Source organism: Coregonus lavaretus (genome assembly GCF_964263955.1).
Source record: "Coregonus lavaretus genome assembly, chromosome: 28".
Lineage (NCBI taxonomy): Eukaryota > Metazoa > Chordata > Actinopteri > Salmoniformes > Salmonidae > Coregonus > Coregonus lavaretus.
This window is the reverse complement of record NC_140015.1, coordinates 8,018,768-8,044,905: the sequence shown is the minus strand read 5'-3', so window position 1 is coordinate 8,044,905 and position 26,138 is coordinate 8,018,768.

Below are 26,138 nucleotides of genomic sequence, written 5' to 3'. Positions count from 1 at the left end.
GCGTCCAGAGATCTATTTCTAAATGTTGACCATATAGTTGTACAGTATTTAAATCTCCACATATTTTCAAGACATTTCTGTTCATCTTGTGAAGTCTCACATCAACAACAACAATGTAACTTTTAAGCTTTTGTAAAAAGTAATCAGGTTTCATGGATTTCATGTTCTTTAAAGCCACACACACAACAATTGAAAATGTACACTGAAATCAAATTATTGTTAGATTTTATACACGCAGTACAAATGTATTAACACTTACTGTACACTTAGAAAAAAAGGTGCTATCTAGAACCTAAAAGAGTTATTCGGCTGTCCCCATAGGAGAACACTTTGAAGAACCCTTTTTGGTTCCAGGTAGAACCCTTTACACAGACGGTTCTACCTGGAACCAAAAAGGGTTTTACCTGGAACCAAAAAGGGTTCTCCTATGGGGACAGCAGAAAAAACCTTTTGGAACACTTTTTCTAAGAGGGAAGATCTGAAGTTTAGCATATCACAAACAGTCATTGCTACGGATCATTCTTTGACAGCACAACTGTTTGACAGCACACAAAATATTATAGAAGAGAATTAGTCTAAAATATTAATATATTTTTTTATGTGGAACATTTAAAAAAAATAACATTATGTTCAATGGGTTCAGCTAATGCATCAAGACAATCACTCTTTTGAATCTCAAGTAAATAATATACACTAACGGTCAAAGTTTTAGAACAACTACTCATTCAAGGGTTTTTCTTTATTTTTTATTATTTTCTACATTATAGAATAATTGCGAAGACATCAAAACTATAAAATAACACATATGGAATCATGTAGTAACCAAAAAAGTGTTAAACAAATCAAAATATATTTTATATTTGAGATTCTTCAAATAGCCACCCTTTGCCTTGATGACAGCTTTGCACACTTTTGGCATTCTCTCAACCAGCTTCATGAGGTAGTCACCTGGAATGCATTTCAATTAACAGGTGTGCCTTCTTAAAAGTTAATTTGTGGAATTTCTTTCCTTCTTAATGCGTTTGAGTCAATCAGTTGTGTTGTGACAAGGTGGGGGGGGGGGGTATACAGAAGATAGCCCTATTTGGTAAAATACCAAGTCCATATTATGGCAAGAACAGCTCAAATAAGCAAAGAGAAACGACAGTCCATCATTGCTTTAAGACATGAAGGTCAGTCAATCCGGAAAATGTCAAGAACTTTGAATGTTTCTTCAAGTACAGTCGCAAAAACCATCAAGCGCTATGATGAAACTTGCTATCATGACTTTGTGAGACGCAGTGTGGGTGAACGGATGTTCTACGCATGTGTATTTCTCACCGTAAAACATGGAGGAGGTGGCGTTATGGTGTGGGGGATGCTTTGCTGGTGACACTGTCTGTGATTTATTTAGAATTCAAGGCACACTTAACCAGTATGGCTACCACAGCATTCTGCGGTGATACGCCATCCCATCTGGTTTGGGCTTAGTGGGACTGTCATTTAATTTTCAACAGGACACTGACCCAACACACCTCCAGGCTGAGTAAGGGCTATTTTACCAAGAAGGAGAGTGATGGACTGCTGCATCAGATGACCTGGCCTCCACAATCCCCCGACCTCAACCCAATTGAGATGGTTTGGGATGAGTCTGACCGCAGAGTTGAGGAAAAGCAGCCAACAAGTGCTCAGCATATGTGGGAACTCCTTCAAGACTGTTGGAAAAGCATTCCAGGTGAAGCTGGTTGAGAGAATACCAAGAGTGTGCAAAGCTGTCATCAAGCCAAAGGGTGGCTATTTGAAGAATCTCAAATATAAAATATATTTTGATTTGTTTAACACTTTTTTGGGTTACTAGATGATTCCATACAGTGGGGAGAACAAGTATTTGATACACTGCCGATTTTGCAGGTTTTCCTACTTACAAAGCATATAGAGGTCTGTAATTTTTATCATAGGTACACTTCAACTGTGAGAGACGGAATCTAAAACAAAAATGCAGAAAATCACATTGTATGATTTTTAAGTAATTATTTTGCATTTTATTGCATGACATAAGTACTTGATACATCAGAAAAGTAGAACTTAATATATGGTACAGAAACCTTTGTTTGCAATTACAGAGATCATACGTTTTCTGTAGGTCTTGACCAGGTTTGCACATACTGCAGCAGGGATTTTGGCCCACTCCTCCATACAGACTTTCTCCAGATCCTTCAGGTTTCGGGGCTGTCGCTGGGCAATACGGACTTTCAGCTCCCTCCAAAGATGTTCTATTAGGGTCAGGTCTGGATACTAGCTAGGCCACTCCAGGACCTTGAGATGCTTCTTACGGAGCCACTCCTTAGTTGCCCTGGCTCTGTGTTTCGGGTCGTTGTCATGCTGGAAGACCCAGCCACGACCCATCTTCAATGCTCTTACTGAGGGAAGGAGGTTGTTGGCCAAGATCTCGCGATACATGGCCCCATCCATCCTCCCCTCAATACGGTGCAGTCGTCCTGTCCCCTTCGCAGAAAAGCATCCCCAAAGAATGATGTTTCCACCACCATGCTTCACGGTTGGGATGGTGTTCTTGGGGTTGTACTCATCCTTCTTCTTCCTCCAAACACGGCGAGTGGAGTTTAGACCAAAAAGCTCTATTTTTGTCTCATCAGACCACATGACCTTCTCCCATTCCTCCTCTGGATCATCCAGATGGTCATTGCCAAACTTCAGACGGGCCTGGACATGCGCTGGCTTGAGCAGGGGGACCTTGCGTGCGCTGCAGGATTTTAATTCATGACGGCGTAGTGTGTTACTGTGGTCCCAGCTCTCTTCAGGTCATTGACCAGGTCCTGCCGTGTAGTTCTGGGCTGATCCCTCACCTTCCTCATGATCATTGATGCCCCACGAGGTGAGATCTTGCATGGAGCCCCAGACCGAGGGTGATTGACCGTCATCTTAAACTTCATCCATTTTCTAATAATTGCGCCAACAGTTGTTGCCTTCTCACCAAGCTGCTTGCCTATTGTCCTGTAGCCCATCCCAGCCTTGTGCAGGTCTACAATTTTATCCCTGATGTCCTTACACAGCTCTCTGGTCTTGGCCATTGTGGAGAGGTTGAAGTCTGTTTGATTGAGTGTGTGGAAAGGTGTCTTTTATACAGGTAACAGGAGGGCTTCTTAAAGAAAAACTAACAGGTCTGTGAGAGCCAGAATTCTTACTGGTTGGTAGGTGATCAAATACTTATGTCATGCAATAAAATGCAAAATAATTACTTAAAAATCATACAATGTGATTTTCTGGATTTTTGTTTTAGATTCCGTCTCTCACAGTTGAAGTGTACCTATGATAAAAATTACAGACCTCTACATGCTTTGTAAGTAGGAAAACCTGCAAAATCGGCAGTGTATCAAATACTAGTTCTCCCCACTGTATGTGTTAATTCATAGTTTTGATGTCTTCACTATTATTCTACAATGTAGAAAATAGTAAAAATAAAGAATAACCTTTGAATGAGTAGGTGTTCTAAAACTTTTGACCGGTTGTGAATATATATTTTTATTTAATGAATAATAAAAAAGATAAATAGAGCTACATGTGTTAGTCAAGGCAGAAAACTCATACAATTAACCAGCAAGAATACAACTAGAAATCATACACCCAACAAATGTACATTGAAATTCTAATTCACATTCAAACAAAGCATGTACTCTTATCTACTAACTGAACATTTTGATGAAAAGATTTATAATTCAACTCACCAAGCTAACCTTTCAAGCCTCTCCTGGTATCAATATCTCTGCATCAACATGCCTAGTACAAGGCCTTCACTCATAGTTTGAGTATATGTTGTCATATTCTTCATAGTCATTCTCCCCTCCAGCTTTACATTAAGTGAGCTGCTCCAGGTCTAAAGACTCATTGTCTTCATCATACATGTCTTCAGCATCATCCATCCCTGTGAAGGTATCTGGATTTTCATAGATGTCCTCATCTTCCTCACCTGCCTCCTTCACCTTGGTTGTTTCCACACTTGTTCATGGCTCCTGGAGCATTCCTGAGGATGAATACAAACATTTGAGTTACATGCCTGGATGTCAAGTCAGGATCTTAGCACAGGGTATCCATTCATAACTGCTGACATTTTCAAAATCATAACTTTTCGTGGTAAGTTTCTCCCTTTTCACATACATGCTTGCATGGCATCCTTTTTTCATGTCTTCATCTTTGCTCTTATTGACAAAGATTTCTGCGTTGACGTAATCCTCTTCATCAACTTCCTCACTCGCTGCACCCACAGTGTTTCCGTACTTGTTCATGCTCATTGCAGCTGAGGGATTAATTCATTTTAATTCATATAAATTACATCAGTGAATGTAAGAAGGAATAGCTATCATAAAGAGTACCCCAACTAGAAATCATACACTGAACAAAAATATAAACGCAACATGTAAAGTGTTGGTCCCATTTTTCATGAGCTGAAATAAAAGTTCCCTGAAATGTTACATACGCACAAAAGCGTATTTATCTCAGATTTTTGCACAAATTTGTGAGAATTTCTCCTTGGCCAAGATAATCCATCCACCTGACAGTTGTGGAATATCAAGAAGCTGATTAAACAGCATGATCATTACACAGGTGCACCTTCTGCTGGGGACAATAATAGGCCACTCTAAAATGTGCAGTTTTGTCACACAACACAATGCCACAGATGTCTCAAGTTTTGAGGGGGCATGCAATTGGCATGCTGACTGCAGGAATGTCCACCAGAGCTGTTGCCAGAGAATGTTAGGTTCATTTCTCTACCATTAGCTGCCTCCAATGTTGTTTTAGAGAGTTTGGCAGTACATCCAACCGGCGTCACAACTGCAGACCATGTGTATGGCATCGTGTGGGCGAGAGGTTTGCTGATATCAATGTTGTGAAAAGAGTTCCCAATGGTGGCGGTGGGGTTATGGTATGGGCAGGCATAAGCTATGGACATCGAACACAATTGCATTTTATCTATGGTAATTTGAAAGCACAAAAATACTGTGACGAGATCCTGAGGCCCATTGTGCGGCCATTTTCTTTTAAGGATATCTGTATTCCCAGTGATGTGAAATCCATAGATTAGGACCTAATGAATTTATTTAAATTGACTGATTTCCTGATATGAACTGTAACTGATTAAAATCTATGAAATTGTTGCTTGTTGCATTCATATTTTTGTTCAGTATACACTGACATTCTAATTCACAAGCATTTACTCTTATCTACTAACTGAACGTTTTGATGATTTTTTTTTTTTTTAAGCCCTTATAATTCAACTCACGGTCTAAAGACTCATTGTCTTCATCATACATATCTTCAGCTAAATCCGTCTCTGTTAAGGTATTTGGATTTTCATAGTCTTCCTCATCTTCCTCACCTGCCTCTGGCCCTTCACCTTGGTTGTTTCCACACTTGTTGATGGCTCCTGGAGGATTCCTGAGGATGAATACAAACATTTGAGTTACATGCCTGGATGTCAAGTCAGGATCTTAGCACAGGGTATCCATTCATAACTGCTGACATTTTCAAAATCATAACTTTTCGTGGTAAGTTTCTCCCTTTTCACATACATGCTTGCATGGCATCCTTTTTTCATGTCTTCATCTTTGCTCTTATTGACAAAGATTTCTGCGTTGACGTAATCCTCTTCATCAACTTCCTCACTCGCTGCACCCACAGTGTTTCCGTACTTGTTCATGCTCATTGCAGCTGAGGGATTAATTCATTTTAATTCATATAAATTACATCAGTGAATGTAAGAAGGAATAGCTATCATAAAGAGTACCCCAACTAGAAATCATACACTGAACAAAAATATAAACGCAACATGTAAAGTGTTGGTCCCATTTTTCATGAGCTGAAATAAAAGTTCCCTGAAATGTTACATACGCACAAAAGCGTATTTATCTCAGATTTTTGCACAAATTTGTGAGAATTTCTCCTTGGCCAAGATAATCCATCCACCTGACAGTTGTGGAATATCAAGAAGCTGATTAAACAGCATGATCATTACACAGGTGCACCTTCTGCTGGGGACAATAATAGGCCACTCTAAAATGTGCAGTTTTGTCACACAACACAATGCCACAGATGTCTCAAGTTTTGAGGGGGCATGCAATTGGCATGCTGACTGCAGGAATGTCCACCAGAGCTGTTGCCAGAGAATGTTAGGTTCATTTCTCTACCATTAGCTGCCTCCAATGTTGTTTTAGAGAGTTTGGCAGTACATCCAACCGGCGTCACAACTGCAGACCATGTGTATGGCATCGTGTGGGCGAGAGGTTTGCTGATATCAATGTTGTGAAAAGAGTTCCCAATGGTGGCGGTGGGGTTATGGTATGGGCAGGCATAAGCTATGGACATCGAACACAATTGCATTTTATCTATGGTAATTTGAAAGCACAAAAATACTGTGACGAGATCCTGAGGCCCATTGTGCGGCCATTTTCTTTTAAGGATATCTGTATTCCCAGTGATGTGAAATCCATAGATTAGGACCTAATGAATTTATTTAAATTGACTGATTTCCTGATATGAACTGTAACTGATTAAAATCTATGAAATTGTTGCTTGTTGCATTCATATTTTTGTTCAGTATACACTGACATTCTAATTCACAAGCATTTACTCTTATCTACTAACTGAACGTTTTGATGATTATAATTTTTTTTAAGCCCTTATAATTCAACTCACGGTCTAAAGACTCATTGTCTTCATCATACATATCTTCAGCTAAATCCGTCTCTGTTAAGGTATTTGGATTTTCATAGTCTTCCTCATCTTCCTCACCTGCCTCTGGCCCTTCACCTTGGTTGTTTCCACACTTGTTGATGGCTCCTGGAGGATTCCTGAGGATGAATACAAACATTTGAGTTACATGCCTGGATGTCAAGTCAGGATCTTAGCACAGGGTATCCATTCATAACTGCTGACATTTTCAAAATCATAACTTTTCGTGGTAAGTTTCTCCCTTTTCACATACATGCTTGCATGGCATCCTTTTTTCATATCTTCATCTTTGCTCTTATTGACAAAGATTTCTGCGTTGACGTAATCCTCTTCATCAACTTCCTCACTCGCTGCACCCACAGTGTTTCCGTACTTGTTCATGCTCATTGCAGCTGAGGGATTAATTCATTTTAATTCATATAAATTACATCAGTGAATGTAAGAAGGAATAGCTATCATAAAGAGTACCCCAACTAGAAATCATACACTGAACAAAAATATAAACGCAACATGTAAAGTGTTGGTCCCATTTTTCATGAGCTGAAATAAAAGTTCCCTGAAATGTTACATACGCACAAAAGCGTATTTATCTCAGATTTTTGCACAAATTTGTGAGAATTTCTCCTTGGCCAAGATAATCCATCCACCTGACAGTTGTGGAATATCAAGAAGCTGATTAAACAGCATGATCATTACACAGGTGCACCGTCTGCTGGGGACAATAATAGGCCACTCTAAAATGTGCAGTTTTGTCACACAACACAATGCCACAGATGTCTCAAGTTTTGAGGGGGCATGCAATTGGCATGCTGACTGCAGGAATGTCCACCAGAGCTGTTGCCAGAGAATGTTAGGTTCATTTCTCTACTATTAGCTGCCTCCAATGTTGTTTTAGAGAGTTTGGCAGTACATCCAACCGGCGTCACAACTGCAGACCATGTGTATGGCATCGTGTGGGCGAGAGGTTTGCTGATATCAATGTTGTGAAAAGAGTTCCCAATGGTGGCGGTGGGGTTATGGTATGGGCAGGCATAAGCTATGGACATCGAACACAATTGCATTTTATCTATGGTAATTTGAAAGCACAAAAATACTGTGACGAGATCCTGAGGCCCATTGTGCGGCCATTTTCTTTTAAGGATATCTGTATTCCCAGTGATGTGAAATCCATAGATTAGGACCTAATGAATTTATTTAAATTGACTGATTTCCTGATATGAACTGTAACTGATTAAAATCTATGAAATTGTTGCTTGTTGCATTCATATTTTTGTTCAGTATACACTGACATTCTAATTCACAAGCATTTACTCTTATCTACTAACTGAACGTTTTGATGATTATAATTTTTTTTAAGCCCTTATAATTCAACTCACGGTCTAAAGACTCATTGTCTTCATCATACATATCTTCAGCTAAATCCGTCTCTGTGAAGGTATTTGGATTTTCATAGTCTTCCTCATCTTCCTCACCTGCCTCTGGCCCTTCACCTTGGTTGTTTCCACACTTGTTGATGGCTCCTGGAGCATTCCTGAGAACGAACACAAACATTTGAGTTACATGCCTGGACTTCAAGTCAGGATCTTGGCACACGTTATCCCTTCTTAACTGCAGACATTTTTTAAATCATTATTTTTAGTGGTAAGCGAATCCCTTTTCACATACATTCCTGCATGGCATCCTTTTTTCAAGTCTTCATCTTTGCTCTTGTTGACAAAGGTTTCTGCGTTGACGTAATCCTCTTCATAATCCTCTTCACTCGCTGCACCTCCAGTGTTTCCATATGCGTTCATGTTAATGGAAGCTCAGGGATTAATCAGTTAAATTCATATAAATGACATCAGTTAATGTAAGCAGGAATAGATATCATAAACAGTACAAAACCATATACAAAATTAGGGTTGAAAAATTCTGGTTATCAAAATGTCCATGTTTTCTAAAGATCCTGGTTGGACGATTCCAAATTTCCTGATTAATCCTTCCTTATTTCAGGAATCTTCGAACTGGGAGTTCTTGAAAAAAACGGAGAATTTTGCAACCCAAACAAAATCCTAATTAGAGGAAGTAGAACTTACTTTCTCTTGGGTTTATCATAATAGACTGCTCTCTGCTGTTTCTCTTCCTCCAGACTAGACAAGGAATTAGCAGTAGGAGGAGGAGGAGGAGCCCACCTATTGCGCCAGCGGCAATAATGGGGACTATAGATGCTATGGAGAGAAACAACACCATATATACCATCTTTCAGAAGACTACATTTCAGAATTTGTATAGCTATCAAATTCTTCTGCAATGTAAAACATTGGTCTTTATAAAATATTGCATGACTGATAGGACTGATAATATCTATATTTTTTTCTATTCACAATCCTTAAATATGGCCTTCATGGTAATGCATTTGAGAAACATGAAACAAACTTATTGTACCTTGAATGCTGACTGTCAGCATCTCTGTCTTGGTAGAATGGAATGACAGGGTGGAGACATTAACTTCATAAACACAACTGTAGTTCCCCTGGTCTTTATACTCTGCAACAGGGAAGTGGAAGGAGGCAGAGTGGTTGACTGCTGGCTTAGTCTCAGTTATGTTGGACCCAGAGAAGTCCAGATAGAAGAGGCCTCCAGGATACTGTGGCTGAATGGAGCAGGTGATGAAGAAGCTGTGGCCCCTGGTCACCTCTGGCCCCTGAAGTCCCCAGACCATCGATCCATTTGGAGCACTGAGAGAGATGTTGGGCTGTAGCAAGACGACTAGGAAAAGACAAGAGCAGGTTGTTAACGTGTGCACTGTGACTGCAGCATAACAATCATTTTTCTTGCCAAGAAAACACTATGCTAGAATACATTATGAAGAGAACTCTTGCATTAAAGAACGTATAATATCGGAACCCAGTGTTCCTCTTGCATTAATGTTGAGTTGCTCACCTACAGTATAACCGAAAATTAAACAGAGTAACTTTGAGTGGAGCTGAAGTCTCGACTGGATACCCTTGTCTGATACTGACATCGGTATGACCCCTCGTGGTTAAAGTCCACTTTAGGAATGTTGAAAGTGACAGAGTTGCTACTTGTGGTTTTGTCCATTCTGAATGAGCCTGAAGTTGCGATTAATGTACAGACGCGGTCAAATGTATTGACACTCTTGCACGATTCACTATTTTTCTAAAATAAGTTGAAATTGATAAAACTTTGGTGTTTACAATGTATAACTTTGATTTACAACTGCATAGAACCCCCCCAAAAAAATCTAAACTGAAATTTAGATTTTCCACTTCAATGTTTAAAGAAATGACCTGGAATTACCTCAAATTATTTTGTTTGGATGCAATGATTATCGTTAATGTGTAATTTATCTCACCTGTGGTAAGGTGCAGGTGCCTATAGGTAAAAACAGCCATTCAACAAGTTTTTAAAAGAAAAAACGAAACATTCTGCTCCGTATATTTGACCGCATACGTATGTTGGATTACTCAATTTAAAACCACTAAATGTAATATTTTAAGCTGCTCCTGCAAAATATTGACTTTAAAAATGTGGAAATCTCAGTCTTCATGTAGACTAAAGCATAAACTTGGGGTTTATTTTGTTAGCTTCAGGCTTTCTCTTTTTGCCTTTGCTGCCTGAACTGGGAAACAATCTTGTCAGCTATCAGGACATTTTCAAAAAGTCCTCTTAACTCTAAACAAGAGATGGCAGTTGTGTATGTGGTGAACTATTAACCTACAGAGCCTTCAGAAAGTATTCACACCGCTTGACTTTTTCCACATTTTGTTGTGATACAGACTGAATTTAGATTCAATTGAGATTTTGTGTTACTGGCCCATAGACTATACCCCATAATGTCAAAGTGGAATAATGTTTTTCTAAATTGTCAAAGACTCCAGCCACCCAAGTCATAGACTGTTCTCTCTGCTACCACACGGCAAGTGGTACTGATGCACTAAATAAGTTCCGGAGTAAAAATGTGCTTATTAAGTCACATAATAAGTCACATAACAAGTCACGTAATAATAACTTCTGGTATGGCAACTGCTTGGCATCCGACCACAAGATGCTACAGAGGGTAATGTATGGCCCAGTACATCACTGGGGCCGAGCTCCCTGCCATCCAGGACCTCTATACCAGGCGGTGTCATAGGAAGGCCCTAAAAATTGTCAAAGACTTCAGCCACCCAAGTCATAGACTGTCCTCTGTGCTACCCCACGGCAAGTCGGTACTGATGCATCATATCTGGAACCAACAGGACCCTGAACAGCTTCTACCCCCAAGCCATAACTACTAAATAGTTAACCAGAAACTAACCGGACTATCTGCATTGACTGTTTTTACACTAACACTTTTGACTCATCACTTACACTGCCGTTCCTGTTTATTATCTATCCTGTTGCCTAGACACTTTATCCCTACCTACAGGTCCGGCTCTAGGCATAACCGACATAAGCAGTCACTTAGGGCCCCAGACTGCTAGGGCCCCTCCAAAATTAAAAAACATTTTATTTTATTTTTTGGGGGGGGGACTCAGTCGGGGTCTCAACTTACTGTTGAGAGTTAAGATGTCTGCATGCCTCCCATCTGAAACACTAAAGAACAGTTTGTGCATATATTATGACATTTTGTGATGTTTTGGTTCGTTTTGGTCTTCTGCAAGGGTTTTTCTGGCTGTTCGTGCACACAACATCTTTTCTTGAGGCAAGCCGAAAGTCAGTGGCCGAAGTTTACGCCCCTTCGTCGGTGATTGGTCAACAGTAGGGATTCTTCAATGAAGTGTTTGTTGTCATTCAACTTGAGAAATACTGCACCAAACATCTTAGTTAGATGTAAAATTGCTCAACTAAGATCTCCTCAGCAAAAAAGGTTATTCTAACATGTATTGATTCAGGGTGTTGAATACTTATCTAATCATCATATCATTGGCATATACATTGCACTTACTGAATTTCCACGTGGGCAAGGATATTGGAAATTGAATCAAAGGCTATTGGATGATAACTTGTTTTTAACTAGGACAGAGGAATTTATAACTGATTTTTTCCGACATAATTCCCTTATTGTATGGGACACTTTTAAATGTGCTTTTAGAGGCCATGCAATTCAGTCCTCATCTCGAAAACAAAGCAATTTAGGTCAAAAGAGTCCATACTAACAAAGGAAATAGAAGGTCTAACAGAACAGATAGATAGCAATAAATACTGTAACATAGAGGCTCAGAATAAATTAGAGGAAAAACAAAAAGAAATTGAGAAACTTATTCAAGAAAGATCAAGTGTAATATGTTATTAAAATAAAGCAAACTGGATGGAATATGGGGGAAAATGCACCAAAATATTTTTAAACCTTCAACATAGAAATGCTACCAAAAATAATTTACTGAAACTGGTTACAAATGATGGAGTCACCAAAAAAGGAGGAAACAAAGTACTTTAAGTATATGTTTTCGTTTCAGTCGCCTCCATCTCCTCTAACTGAAGCTAATTGTAGAGATGTTTTTTCTATTGATAATGTAAAATTAACAGCCATACAGAAAGACTCATGTGAAAGTGAAATTACAGAGGAGGAACTTCTGGATGCAATTAAAGATTTTAAGTCCAGGAATACTCCAGGGTTGGATGGCATACCAGTCGAGGTATACCAAACCTTTTGATATACTCAGAGGACCGTTTTTAGCATGTTTTAACCACTCCTATGTAAGTGGTAGATTATCAGACACTCAAGAAGAAGGTCTGATTTCATTATTACTGAAACAGGATTCAAGTGGAAAATATAAAGATCCAGTCCATTGAAAGAATTGGAGGCCCCTTACACTTCAGTGTTGTGATGCAAAATTCTAGCAAAATGTATAGCGCATAGAATTAAAAAGGTATTGTCGGACATTATTAATTCTAATCAGACAGGTTTTTTACATGGACGATACATTGGAGATAATATAAGGCAACTACTGGAACCAATAGAACACTATGAAAAATCTGGGAAACCAGGCCTGCTATTCATAGCAGACTTTGAAAAGGCATTTGATAAAGTACGACTGGGGTTTATATATAAATGCCTGGAGTATTTCAATTTTGGAGAATCTCTTATATAATGGGTTAAAATCATGTATAGTAACCCTAGGTGTAAAATAGTAAATAATGTATATTTCTCCGAAGGTTTTAAACTGTCAAGAGGAGTGAAACAAGGTTGTCCACTATCGGCATATCTATTTATTATGGCCATCGAAATGTTAGCTATTAAAATCAGATCCAATAATAATATCAAGGGATTAGAAATCCAGGGCTTAAAAACAAAGGTGTCATTGTACGCTGATGATTCATGTTTTCTTTTAAATCCACAACTTGAATCCCTCCACAGCCTCATAGAGGATCTAGATACATTTTCTAACCTCTCTGGATTACAACCAAATTATGATAAATGTACTATGTTACGTATTGGATCACTAAAAAATAAAAAATTTACATTACCATGTAGTTTACCAATAAAATGGTCTGATGGTGATGTGGATACTCGGAATACATATCCCAAAAGAAATAAATGATCTCACTCCAATACATTTTAATAGAAAGTTAGCAAAAATAGACATGATCTTGCTACCATGGAAAGGTAAATACCTGTCAATTTGTGGAAAAATCACCCTGATTAACTCTTTAGTATTATCCCAGTTTACCTATTTGCTTATGGTCTTGCCTACGCCTAGCGAATAGTTTTTAAAATTATATAGGAAAAAATATTCCATTTTATTTGGAACGGCAAGCCAGACAAAATTAAACGGGCCTATTTATATAATGAATATGAATTCGGAGGACAGAAATGATTAAATATTAAAGCATTAGACCTATTACTAAAAGCTTCAGTCATACAAAAGTTATACTTAAATCCAAACTGGTTCTCTAGCAAATTAGTAAGATTGTCTCACCCAATGTTCAAGAATGGCCTTTTTCCCTTTATTCAGATTACAACCTCTCACTTTCAGTTATTTGAAAAGGAAATAATCTCCCAAATATCACTATTTCTAAAACAAGCCATAGAAAGTTGGTTGCAATTTCAATTTAATCCTCCAGAAACAAATAACGCAACAAATATTGTGGTTAAACTCAAATATACTAATTGATAAAAAAACATTTTATTTCGACAAAATGTTTAAAAAAGGTATAATCTTCGTAAATGATATCATAGGTAGGACTGGTGGAGTTATGTGGCACATGCAGCTAACAAAAACATATGGAAATGTCTGCTCTACCCAAAATTACAACCAAATAATTTCAGCATTACCGCAAAAATGGAAGAGGAAAGTGGAAGGGGGAAAAAGTAAGGAATTTGTCTGTCGGCCCTGCATTTAAGAACATAATTGGTTAAAGAAAATTGTGATGAATAAAGAAGTATACCAGTTTCATTTAAGGACCAAAGGATTGACAGCCGTCCCATATAGATTGCAAAATAGTTGGGAGGAGATTTTTGACATACCGATTCCATGTTATAGTGTTTATGAACAAATACGCAAAACGATGCCGGATTCAAAACTTTGAATTTTTCAATTTAAATTATTATATAAAATTATTGCTACCAATATAATGTTATTTATATGGGGGATACAATCTTCCCAGCTCTGCAGATTTTGCTGCGAAGAGACAGAATCATTAGATCATTTGTTTTGGTACTGTCCATTTGTAGCTTTACAACCCAATGGCTAAAGGATTGCAATATTTACCTGGAGCTAACCCTGCAGATAGCACTACTGGATAATCTGAAAAGTCATGGTCAATCAATCAATAATATAATAATACTTTTAGCAAAAATGTTTATTTTCAATTTACAATCTGTATAAACAATGAGAATAGAATGGTTCAGAACTTTTGTAAAACATCACAGTACGGTTGAAAAATATATGGCAAATAGAAATCCAATATGGATGGTGTTAAGAGATAGATGGGATGTGTTGAATGGAGTTGAAGGATGGGAGTAATAACAACTAACAGCAACTAATAACAACAAGATAACTAATGTAAAGCATACTGTGTCTAGGTTATAGGTAGTATATAGGTTGAGAACTTTTGTGAAAGAGCACAGTTAGAAAGACACGTCATATAGAAGCAAACCGGATGGATCATGAAAATGATCGGAGAGGTTGAGGGTAGAGGAAGTTCAGGAGTAAAAACAAACAAAATATAATTATTGTAAAATTGACTGTGTCCATAAAGAAATGATATCATTTTTTTCCACTTTGACATTACAGAGTATTTTGTGTAGATCATTGACGAAAAAATTTAAATGAAATCCATTTGAATCCTACTTTGTAACACAACAAAATGTGGAAAAAGTCAAGGGGTGTGAATATATTCTAAAGGCACTGTAATAACCTTACAGAAGTGGGCATTGAACAGTTTTTGGCAGAATAATTTCTGCAGTGCGTGTGCAACAAGTTGCTCTAGCGTCTACTAGTGATAGTTTGTTACAAAAACCTGTACTGCAAAACACATTTTTTGAAAAAAATGTTTTAGTGCCCTCAACTGTAGGTGTGTTCGCAGTCACTCACCAATAGTAATGTCCATGGAGTTGCTGGAAGAAGAGCTGATCATTTTCTGACCATTCTGGGTTATCTGTTGTAGACAACTGTACCTTCCCTGGTGTGAAGATTGCAGACTGGACAATGTGAAAGTCTCAGTGGTCTGAGTGGATGCAACTGCCTGGGTCATTATTGGAGATCCTCCCCTATATAAGTCAAAGTTTGCAGTGATGGCAATTCGCTGTGAGACAGAGCAGATGAACTGAACTGTTTCACCAGGTGAAAAAGCTGAATGGGAAGGCGTTTTAGAGAGGGTAGGTCTCTTCAGGGTTAAACCTGTACAAAAGTTGTGTGTATTAGTTACAAGACACAGACACATGTAGGACTCCATTCCACTTTCTGTCCTGTTCACTTTATTTTAATCTAAAGTAAGCGTTGCACATAACTGACCATACATACATTAAAATCACAAGCAGCAGTAATTCAAATAAATGTTGTCGTAAGTGTCGACCCCAGGCTTAGTTTTTCATGTTTTTGCTTTTATCTCTCTGAGCTGTTTGTGCACTCATGTCACAAGATGTCTACAACACGATAAAACCACTCCCTACCTGAGAGGCAGAAAACACCAGCATCTTCACCATGATTACAGCTTTCAACTCCAAATCCTCCGTGTGAGCACTCTGAGAGGTAGCCTTCACTTCCAGAGCATTTCACATCATCCAGCCAGGTTGGTTCACTACCCTGACCAAAATGGGCAGCAAGTGGGGCACCTACAGTACTCCCACAACCCAGCTCTCCACACACCACTGCAGCATCTTTCATATCCCAGTCATTATCACACACTGTTCCCCACTGGCCACTGTAATAGATTTCCACTCTTCCTGAGCAGCGACCATTACCATTGACCAGCCTGATCTGGGAAGTGACTGTCAGGTAAAAAGACATGGGAAGTCATTCATCAAAATTCAGAGCTTTGGTTAATTTACCATCTTTTTTATAAACGTATTTAACAACTCAGTGAATGTATCTGATTTGTGCATCATACTACGATTTTTGTAAAAACAATACTCTATAGACTTTTCTTCACTCAATGGGAAAAATGTAATTGCCATGACTATCAGGAGATTCACTTACCAGCAGGTAACACATTTAGTAGATAAACTAATAGAGAAAAACAAAGTGATGAAATTAGTGGTAGGCAGCGTCTCAAATTATATGCATACAGTAAATGTACAACTGAAACCGCTTGATACTGTCAGCAAAATCAAACTGAAGACGAGCCAGCAGGCAGTTTTCTATGGTTCACCATATGAACTGTCACAAGCATCAATCCACATGCTCAAGAAGCATGTTGTGTGAGAGATCATGTTGTTCTGACCTCAGTCAGAGGTGTGACCTCTTGTTAGGGAATAGGTCAGGTAGTTTAGACAGCACACTACAGCTCACTACCACTTCCATACTCCATTCCCCCAGGGGCAGCAGCAACCTTGTCCACATCAGGTGCTGCCAATTAAGGGGATCATTAGTGAGTGTCCCAGCTTGCAAGTCGTGAGGTGGCTGGTTTTGTTTGGTGGCCATGAGCAATGTTCTCTTTAAGCTGCGTGCGGGCGCGCAGCTCCCTCCAGACTGCTGCGCAGAAGAAATATCAACCCGCGCAGAAACACACGAGATGGAACTTCATTCAACTTTACTAGAGTTACGCCCCGTTAGTTTACACAATCAATGTTTCCCTCTACTGTGGGAATTGTGATCGAATCAACACAATATTAGCCCGCTTCAATGCAACATACCGAAACAAAACAAACTATTATTGGGGATTTATTATTTTCATAATTGATGGGATGACTAACTTAGAAAGAATGCATTCTGGACTGTGCTAATGTAGGTTGTGACACCTGGCAAGCTGTGATTGATGTGAAGAGCTGTTTTAGGGGGTAAAATGAGATAAGGATTTGTGTCTCCGGATACTGGAATATACTGGTTCTTTGTGATCTGTGAACCTTCCTTGGACGTAGGAATGGTGTCTAAGGGAGCTGGCTCTTCTCACTATGACAGGTTGTTATGATGAACGTATGCCTGGAAACAGGGATGCGCTAAGAGGCGGGGGACTAGCCTGTGCGCCAACGGATAGGCTGAGTAAGTCTAAACCACGCTCAAGTCTCTACTCTAATTGGCCAGCAGAGAGGTGGGAAACTCTCTCTGTCAGAGTATTTGAGCAAGAACCTAGAACAATGGATTAGTTCTCTGAAGTGCCCTGCGAGGTATTTCAAAGAACCCGTATATACGAAACATCATATTTACCATTGAAGGTTTTTGCATTAATTAAAATAACTAGTATATCTTAGAAGTCGTGTTGACCTCTTTTGTTCCTAATACCAGATTTGAATTGACGCAACTTTGACACTATGCAGGCACAAGCGATCACGAGTAGATGTGCTTGTGTTGAGATCAAAGTGAAGAACTGCATGTAGCCACCTGTGCACATTTGTTCATATTCTTTGCTAATTAGTGAGTTATTAGCCCAGTTATAGCTAATTTCTGGTCAGCAATGGGGGAGTGATTGCTTCCCACAAGAGCACAAAACGTTTATATTTCTAGCCATCTTTGAAAAGCGAGTCAGCTAAATAGCTTTTTTTATGTCTTAAAGGGGCAGTGTTGTATTTTGAGATAGGCTTGAATAAGCAAAGTAGCCAATAGGCAGAGGGTAGCATACACTTTTGTCTGATTTGCTGTAATAATAATAATGTTATGGGAATAATAATGCATTTTATTTTGCATTAAACATCAAACAACACAATACAACATTTTCAGTCACATCCTTGTCTGAAGGACAAGTGGCTAAACAGATTAATGTCAAGCCCTGCATGTTTTCAAAAGTCTAATGGAATGTAGGCCTACATTGAACGCCACACATTGGCTGCTGCTGTCGGCTGTATCATAGAAGAGCTATTTCAATAGTTATTTCCATGTTAAAATGTTATGGGTAAAATTTTCTCCATTGTTTTTGATGGTAGGCCACTTTTGTAGGCATACATTATGAACAAATAGCCACAGTAGCATACTTGGCCACTGTTAAAGCTAACTTTAACAGGTACAGCCTCAGTGTTCACAGTAAACATGCACCAGAAGTTGCACAGAATTTTCACAACGTTCAACATTGCGCTCAGCAGACCTAACATTTGTTCAGTGGCGAAAAACATTTGAGGGAACATTGGCCATTAGGCTTTTCATTTGTTTTTTAGTCTTTAGTTCGGGCATGCCTTGTGTATTTTTCCTTCTTGTACATATTTAGATTTCTTCACAATCTGAACCAGCAATAATCTGCTTGGACTGGCCGAATAAGAGGTCAAGAGAGACAGCGCTGGCACTGGACCAAGGTAAGGTTGTTGTCTCCCTACATTCAACACCTAGGCCAGGGGTAGTCAACCCTGTTCCTGGAGAAACGCAGGGTATAAAGGAATTTGCTTTAATTGACCTGGAAGACCAGGTATGTTGAATTTAGTCAATCACTGAACTAATCAATTAGCTCAGGTGGTCAGTTCAGTGATTTACTAAATTCAACACAACTGGTCTTTCAGGTCAGTTAAAGCAAAATCCTGCATACCCTGCGGCTCTCCAGGAACAGGGTTGCCTGCTCCTGACCTAGGTGCATACACAGATTTTTCACATAAATGCATACATTCATTCAGGTTACAGACTCAAGACCCCTAGACAAAGCGAGGGCAACAACATCCGTAGGCTAGTTATAGGCTTCGTTACACCTCCCTACTTATCTATACATCTTCAGACTCAAGAAATTAGTTCAGTATGTGAGATCAAATGTCTGTTTGAAAAATATCTCACAATCCCAATGTTCCTCTTTCAAGTTAACCCTGTCAACCACTCTCCTCAGAGAACATGTTTTTTTAACACCCCTGCCTCCATAAAGGGGAAGCATGATGGATAGTAAGAATCTCAAGTTAGCATAAACTGAATTCAGTTGAACCTGAATGATGCGCTATGCTATGATTATGAACTATTAACTGCTTATAAGCGGCTCATATAACCATTTAGTTTGTGTGTTAAATTTTTACACCTAGAATAAAGAGATGGCCACTATGTGACCTTGGTTGGATTTCATGTTACACCTCCCTCACATTTACCTCAAGGTTGTGTTTCTAACCAGCCACTGCAACTACTTAAGAAGTGACCTACACAACCGTTCAAAAGTTTTGGGTCACTTAGAAATGTCCTCTTTTTCGAAAGAGAAGCATTTTTTTTTAAATTGATCAGAAATACAGTGTAGACATTGTTAATGTTGTAAATGGCTATTGTAGCTGGAAACTGCTGATTTTGTATGGAAAATCTACATAGGCGTACAGAGGCCCATTATCAGCAACCATCAGTCCTGTGTTCCAATGGCACGTTGTGTTTGCTAATCCAAGTTTATCATTTTAAAAGGCAAATTGATCATTAGAAAAGCATTTTGCAATTACGTTAGCACAGCTGAAAACTGTTGTGCTGATTAAAGAAGCAACAAAACTGTCCTTCTTGAGACTAGTTGAGTATCTGGAGCATCAGCAATTGTGGGGTCGATTACAGGCTCAAAATGGCCAGAAACAAATAACTTTCTTCTGAAACTATATTCTTGTACTGAGAAATTAAGGCTATTCCATGCGAGAAATTGCCAAAAACGTAAGATCTCGTACAACGCTGTGTACTACTCCCTTCACAGAACAGCGCAAACTGTCTCTAACCAGAATAGAAAGAGGAGTGGGAGGCCCCGGTGCACAACTGAGCAAGAGGACAAATACATTAGACTGTCTAGTTTGAGAAACAGACACCTCACAGGTCCTCAACTGGCAGCTTCATTAAATACTACGTGCAAAACACCAGTTTCAACGTCAACAGTGAAGAGGCGACTCCGGGATGCTGACCTTCTAGGCAGAGTTGCAAAGAAAAAGCCATATCTCAGACTGGCCAATAAAAATAAAAGATTAAGATGGGCAAAAGAACACAGACACTGGACAGAGGAAGATTGGAAAAAAGTGTTATGGACAGACAAATCGAAGTTTTAGGTTTTCGGATCACAAAGAAGAACATTTGTGAGATGCAGACCAAATGAAAAGATGCTGGAGGAGTGCTTGATGCCATCTGTCGAGCATGGTGGAGGCAATATGATGGTCTGGGGGTGCTTTGGTGTTGGTAAAGTGGGAGATTTGTACAGGGTAAAAGGGATATTGAAGAAGAAAGGCTATCACTCCATTTTGCAACGCCATGCCATACCCTGTGGACTGCGCTTGATTGGAGCCGATTTCCTCCTACAACAGGACAATGACCCAAAGCACAGCTCCAAACTATGTAATAACTATTTAGGGAAGAAGCAGTCAGCTGGTATTCTGTCTATAATGGAGTGGCCAGCACAGTCACCGGATCTCAACCCTATTGAGCTGTTGTGAGAGCAGCTTGACCGTAAGATGTGCCCATCAAGCCAATACAACTTGTGGGAGGTGCTTCAGGAAGCATGGGGTGAAATGTCTTCAGATTACCTCAACAAATTGACAACTAGAATGCCAAAGGTCTGCAAGTGTCACGCCCTGGCTCGGGGGACTCTCGTATGTTGAGCCAGGGTGTTAGTTTCTATGTTTTGCATTTCTATGTTGGCCAGGGTGGCTCCCAATCAGAGACGGCTGTAGCTCGTTGTCTCTGATTGGGAGTCATACTTAGGTAGCCGGTAGGCTTTCATTCTTTGTGGTTTCTTGTTCGTGTTTGGTTGTGTATTGACCATTGACTGTCACGTCGTTGTTTTGTTGTTTTGATTGGGTGATCATTTTAATAAATAATATGTTCACATTCAACGCTGCGCCTTGGTCCGCTTCATCATGTGTCAACGATCGTGACAGAAGATCCCACCTTCAACAGAGACGTTATGGGAGCTGCCACCTGTCCAAAACCCCGGATAAACCTCCGGTAATAATTCGCAAAACCCAAGAACTGTTGCACCTCTTTCACAGTGGTTGGGGTTTGCCAATTACGCACAGTTGACACCCGGTCAACCTCCATCTTCACCCCTGACGCAGACAACTGATAACCCAAAAAGGAGACCGACTTCTGAAAGAACAGACATTTCTCTGCCTTGACATATAGGTCATGCTCCAACAGTCTCCTCAACACTCGGCGCACCAGGGCTAAATGCTCAGCTCGGGTAGAACTGTACACCAGAATATCGTCTATGTACACGACTACTCCCTGCCCCTGCATGTCCCGGAAAATCTCATCTACAAAGGATTGGAAGACTGAGGGAGCATTCATTAACCCATATGGCATGACGAGATACTCGTAATGACCGGAGGTCGTGCTAAATGCTGTCTTCCATTCATCGCCCTCTCTAATGCGCACCAAGTTATATGCGCTCCTGAGATCCAATTTTGTGAAGAACTGCGCACCGTGTAATGACTCCGTCATAGTCGCAATCAGAGGAAGTGGATAACTGTACTTCACCGTAATCTGATTGAGACCGCGGTAATCAATACACGGGCGCAAACCTCCATCTTTTTTCTTCACAAAAAAGAAGCTTGAGGAAGCGGGTGAAGTGGAGGCCCGTATGTATCCCTGTCTCAGAGACTCAGCTATGTAAGTTTCCATCGCCTTCCTCTCCTCTTGAGACAAGGGATACACATGGCTCCGCGGGAGTGCTGCTCCTAACTGGAGATCTATCGCACAATCCCCCTGTCTATGAGGCGGCAGCTGCGCCGCCCTTGTCTTACTAAACACCAGTGTCAAATCCTCATACTCGGGGGGAATATGCAGTGCGGGCATTTGATTTGGACTCTCCACCGAGGTCGCCCCTATGGAAACACCCAGACATAGCCCCTCACACTGAACAGACCACCAAGATGTGACCAAGCAGCGTGTCCAGGAGCCATCGCCAGGGAGATCCCTAACAGATCTCCTTTGCCTCCTCGACTGGGTCAAGCCGAGTGAGGAGGAGAAGGGCTTGACCTTGTGGCAGAAGGGCGAAAGGCTGGCGAGGGACATGGAGACCTGGTCCACGGGTAGGGGAGACGGCCAGAACATTTTTAGGGGGGGGCTAACGCCGTGGACGACGGGCCAGCAGGAGACCGCGGCAGAGCGGCCCAGCGGATTGGCAGAGGAGGACGCCAGGTTACGGGAGTCACTGGTCACCAGGGGGAAGGAGGTTGTAGAGGCACGGCGAGAGGTACTGGCGTGTGTTGCCAGTCCGGTCCGGCCTGTTCCTGATCCCCACGTAGGGCCAGTGGTGTGTGTTCCCAGTACGGTCCGGCCTGTTCCTGCCACTCGCACCAAGTCAGTGGTGCGCGTCGTCAGCCCGGTCCGGCCCATTCCTGCTCCCCGCACCAAGTCAGTGGTGCGCGTCGTCAGCCCGGTCCGGCCCATTCCTGCTCCCCGCACCAAGTCAATGGTGCGCGTCGTCAGCCCGGTCCGGCCCATTCCTGCTCCACGCGCCAAGTCAGTGGTACGCGTCGTCAGCCCGGTCCGGCCCATTCCTGCTCCCCGCACCAAGACAGTGGTGCGCGTCGTCAGCCCGGTCCGGCCCATTCCTGCTCCCCGCACCAAGTCAGTGGTGCGTTTCGTCAGCCCGGCTCGGCCCGTTCCTGCTCTCCGCACCAAGTCTGTGGTGCGCGTCGCCAGCCCAGTCCGGCCCATCCAAGCTCCCCGCACCAAGTCAGTGGTGCGCGTCGCCAGCCCAGTCCGGCCCATCCAAGCTCCCCGCACCAAGTCAGTGGTGCGTTTCGTCAGCCCGGCTCGGTCCGCTCCTGCTCCCCACACCAAGCCAGTGGTGTGCGTCGTCAGTCCGGCACGGCCCGTGCCTGTTCCACCGGTGGCGGGTCCGGCACCGGTCAGGTGCTGCGTCACGCCGGAGCTAGAGCAATCCGCTCCACCAGTGTTCAGTTCAGCTCTGGTCAGCAGGGCCAGACCGGGCCAGGGGTACTTTGGGGGGTTAGAGAAGGAGTGGGGGTCATGTCCGGAGCCGGATCCGCCGCCTAGGCGGAGGGCCCACCCGGTCCCTCCCCTGTTGTGTTTGGTTGGCGCGGTCGGAGTCCGCGCCTTTAGGGGGGGGTACTGTCACGCCCTGGCTCGGGGGACTCTCGTATGTTGAGCCAGGGTGTTAGTTTCTATGTTTTGCATTTCTATGTTGGCCAGGGTGGCTCCCAATCAGAGACGGCTGTAGCTCGTTGTCTCTGATTGGGAGTATACTTAGGTAGCCGGTAGGCTTTCATTCTTTGTGGTTTCTTGTTCGTGTTTGGTTGTGTATTGACCATTGACTGTCACGTCGTTGTTTTGTTGTTTTGATTGGGTGATCATTCTAATAAATAATATGTTCACATTCAACGCTGCGCCTTGGTCCGCTTCATCATGTGTCAACGATCGTGACAGCAAGGCTGTAATTGCTGCAAATGGAGGTTTCTTTGACGGAAGCAAAGTTTGAAGGACACAATTTTTATTTCAATTAAAAATCATTATTTCTAACCTTGTCAATGACTACATTTCCTATTCATTTTGCTATATTTCCTATTCAAACTAATTCCATGTATGTTTTCATGGAAAACAAGGACATTTCTAAGTGACCCCAAACTTTTGAACGGTATTGTACTTTCATGTGTATTTTTTTTCATTCTTCAGACTCAAGAAATTAGTTCAATATGTGAGATCAAATGTCTGTTTGAAAAATATCTCACAAACCCAATGTTCCTCTTTCAAGTTAACCCTGTCAACCACTCTCCTCAGAGAACATGTTTTTTTAACACCCCTGCCTCCATAAAGGGGAAGCATGATGGATAGTAAGAATCTCAAGTTAGCAGAAACTGAATTCAGTTGAACCTGAATGATGCGCTATGCTATAATGATGAACTATTAACTGCTTATAAGCGGCTCATATAACCATTTAGTTTGTGTGTTAGATTTGGATACCTAGAATAAAGTGATGGCCACTATGTGACCTTGATTGGATTTTATGTTATACCTCCCTCACATTTACCTCAAGGTTGTTGTTTTTTTGCCTTAAACTATTACTGTGTTTCTAACCGGCCACTGCAACTACTTAAGAAGTGACCTACTTTCATTTGTTATTTTTTCACTATCTTCTGTGTGACAAATGTTTTTTTTTCACATGAAAATTAAGTGAGAAATAACACAGAAAATAGCCTATATTAGCTCCCGAGTGGCGCAGCGGTCTAAGGTACTGCATCTCAGTGCTTGAGGTGTCACTACAGACCCCCTGGTTCGATTCCAGACTGTATCACAACCGGCCGTGATTGGGAGTCCCATAGGGCAGCGCACAATTGGCCCAGCGTCGTCCGGGTTTGGCCGCTGTAGGCCGTCATTGTAAATAAGAATTTTTTCTTAACTGACTTGCCTAGTTAAATAAAGGTGAAATAAAAATATAAATAAAACTTCAGTATGTGTGGTAACTCCCACCCTTCCCCTGAACTTAATACCTCCCATTCATACAGATACTCTGTAATGTTGTAGGCTCGGCCCTAACGTATGTGCTCTCTGTCACCTGGAGCTGCATGGCAAATGGTCCAGGGACACAAGGAAAGCACAAAGGACAATGTCCAAGGACTAGTCAGCCCTTCCCCATCTGAGGGGCCAATATGTATCTCTCTGTTACAGTATTCAGAGGACTGACTATTGAATGGGTGATAGAATAATACTATAGTATCCATGTCTGTTATCAATCTGAAACTTGTTCACTGAGGATAACTCTGATGCTATCTATATGGATGTATGAGCTCTGTGGTAACTTGTATCTGTACAGTGTGAACTCTGAATTATTATGTTTTATTGTCTTCTCAGGAATTCTGTCTTACTTACGTTGGTCTCATCCCCCACACACACGCCTTTAAATGCTGTGACACCCTGTGGAGATTGGGCCTGGGAGTGTTTAGGTTACTGTAAACTTGGTATCATTTGATTGGTCAATGGTGGTTGGTTTTGGGTTGAGAAGGTTACACCTAAAGATGTTATGAATGTAATTAAATGCCTTTGTTCTCCTGCTTATCCTGTATCCAGTCCATGGAGGAAGGTTGTATGTTCTCTCTCTTATCCTGTATCCAGTCCATGGAGGAAGGTTGTATGATCAATTATCATTTCCTTGGCTTCTAGGCCTCTGGCCTAGTTGGCATCTCTTTGTTCATGCTTTGTCTTCTAAGTTAACTTTAGGATCTATATGCCTAGAAGTATGCTTTGTAATGCTTGTTAGTGATTGTAACTTAATGTTTATGCATTTTATGTGAATCCATTCATTGTACAATGTTAATTAAATATATGCCTTTGATATACAGTGCATTTGGAAAGTATTCAGACCCCTTGACCTTTTCCACATTTTGTTACATTACAGCCTTATCCTGAAATGGATTAAATAAATAAAAATCCTCATCAATCAACACAATACCCCATAATGACAAGGCGAAAACAGATTTAAAGAAATGTTTTCACATGTATTAAAAAATAAAAACAGAAATACCTAATTTACATAAGTATTCAGACTATGAGTCTCTAAATTGAGCTCAGGTGCATCCTGTTTCCATTGATCATCCTTGTGATGTTTCTACAACTTGATTGGAGTCCACCTGTGGTAAATTCAATTGATTGGACATGATTTGGAAAGGCACACAACTGTCTATATAAGGTCCCAGAGTTGACAGTGCGTGTCAGAGCAAAAAACAAGCCATGACGTCGAAGAAATTGTCCGTAGAGCTCAGAGACAGGATTGTGTCGAGGCACAGATCTGGGGAAGGGTAACAAAAAATGTCTGCAACATTGAAGGTCCCCAAGAACACAGTGGCCTCCATCATTCTTAAATGGAAGAAGTTTGGAACCACCAAGACTCTTCCTAGTGCTGGCCCACCTTTATGGTAGAGTGGCCAGACGTAAGCCACTCCTCAGTAAAAGGCACAA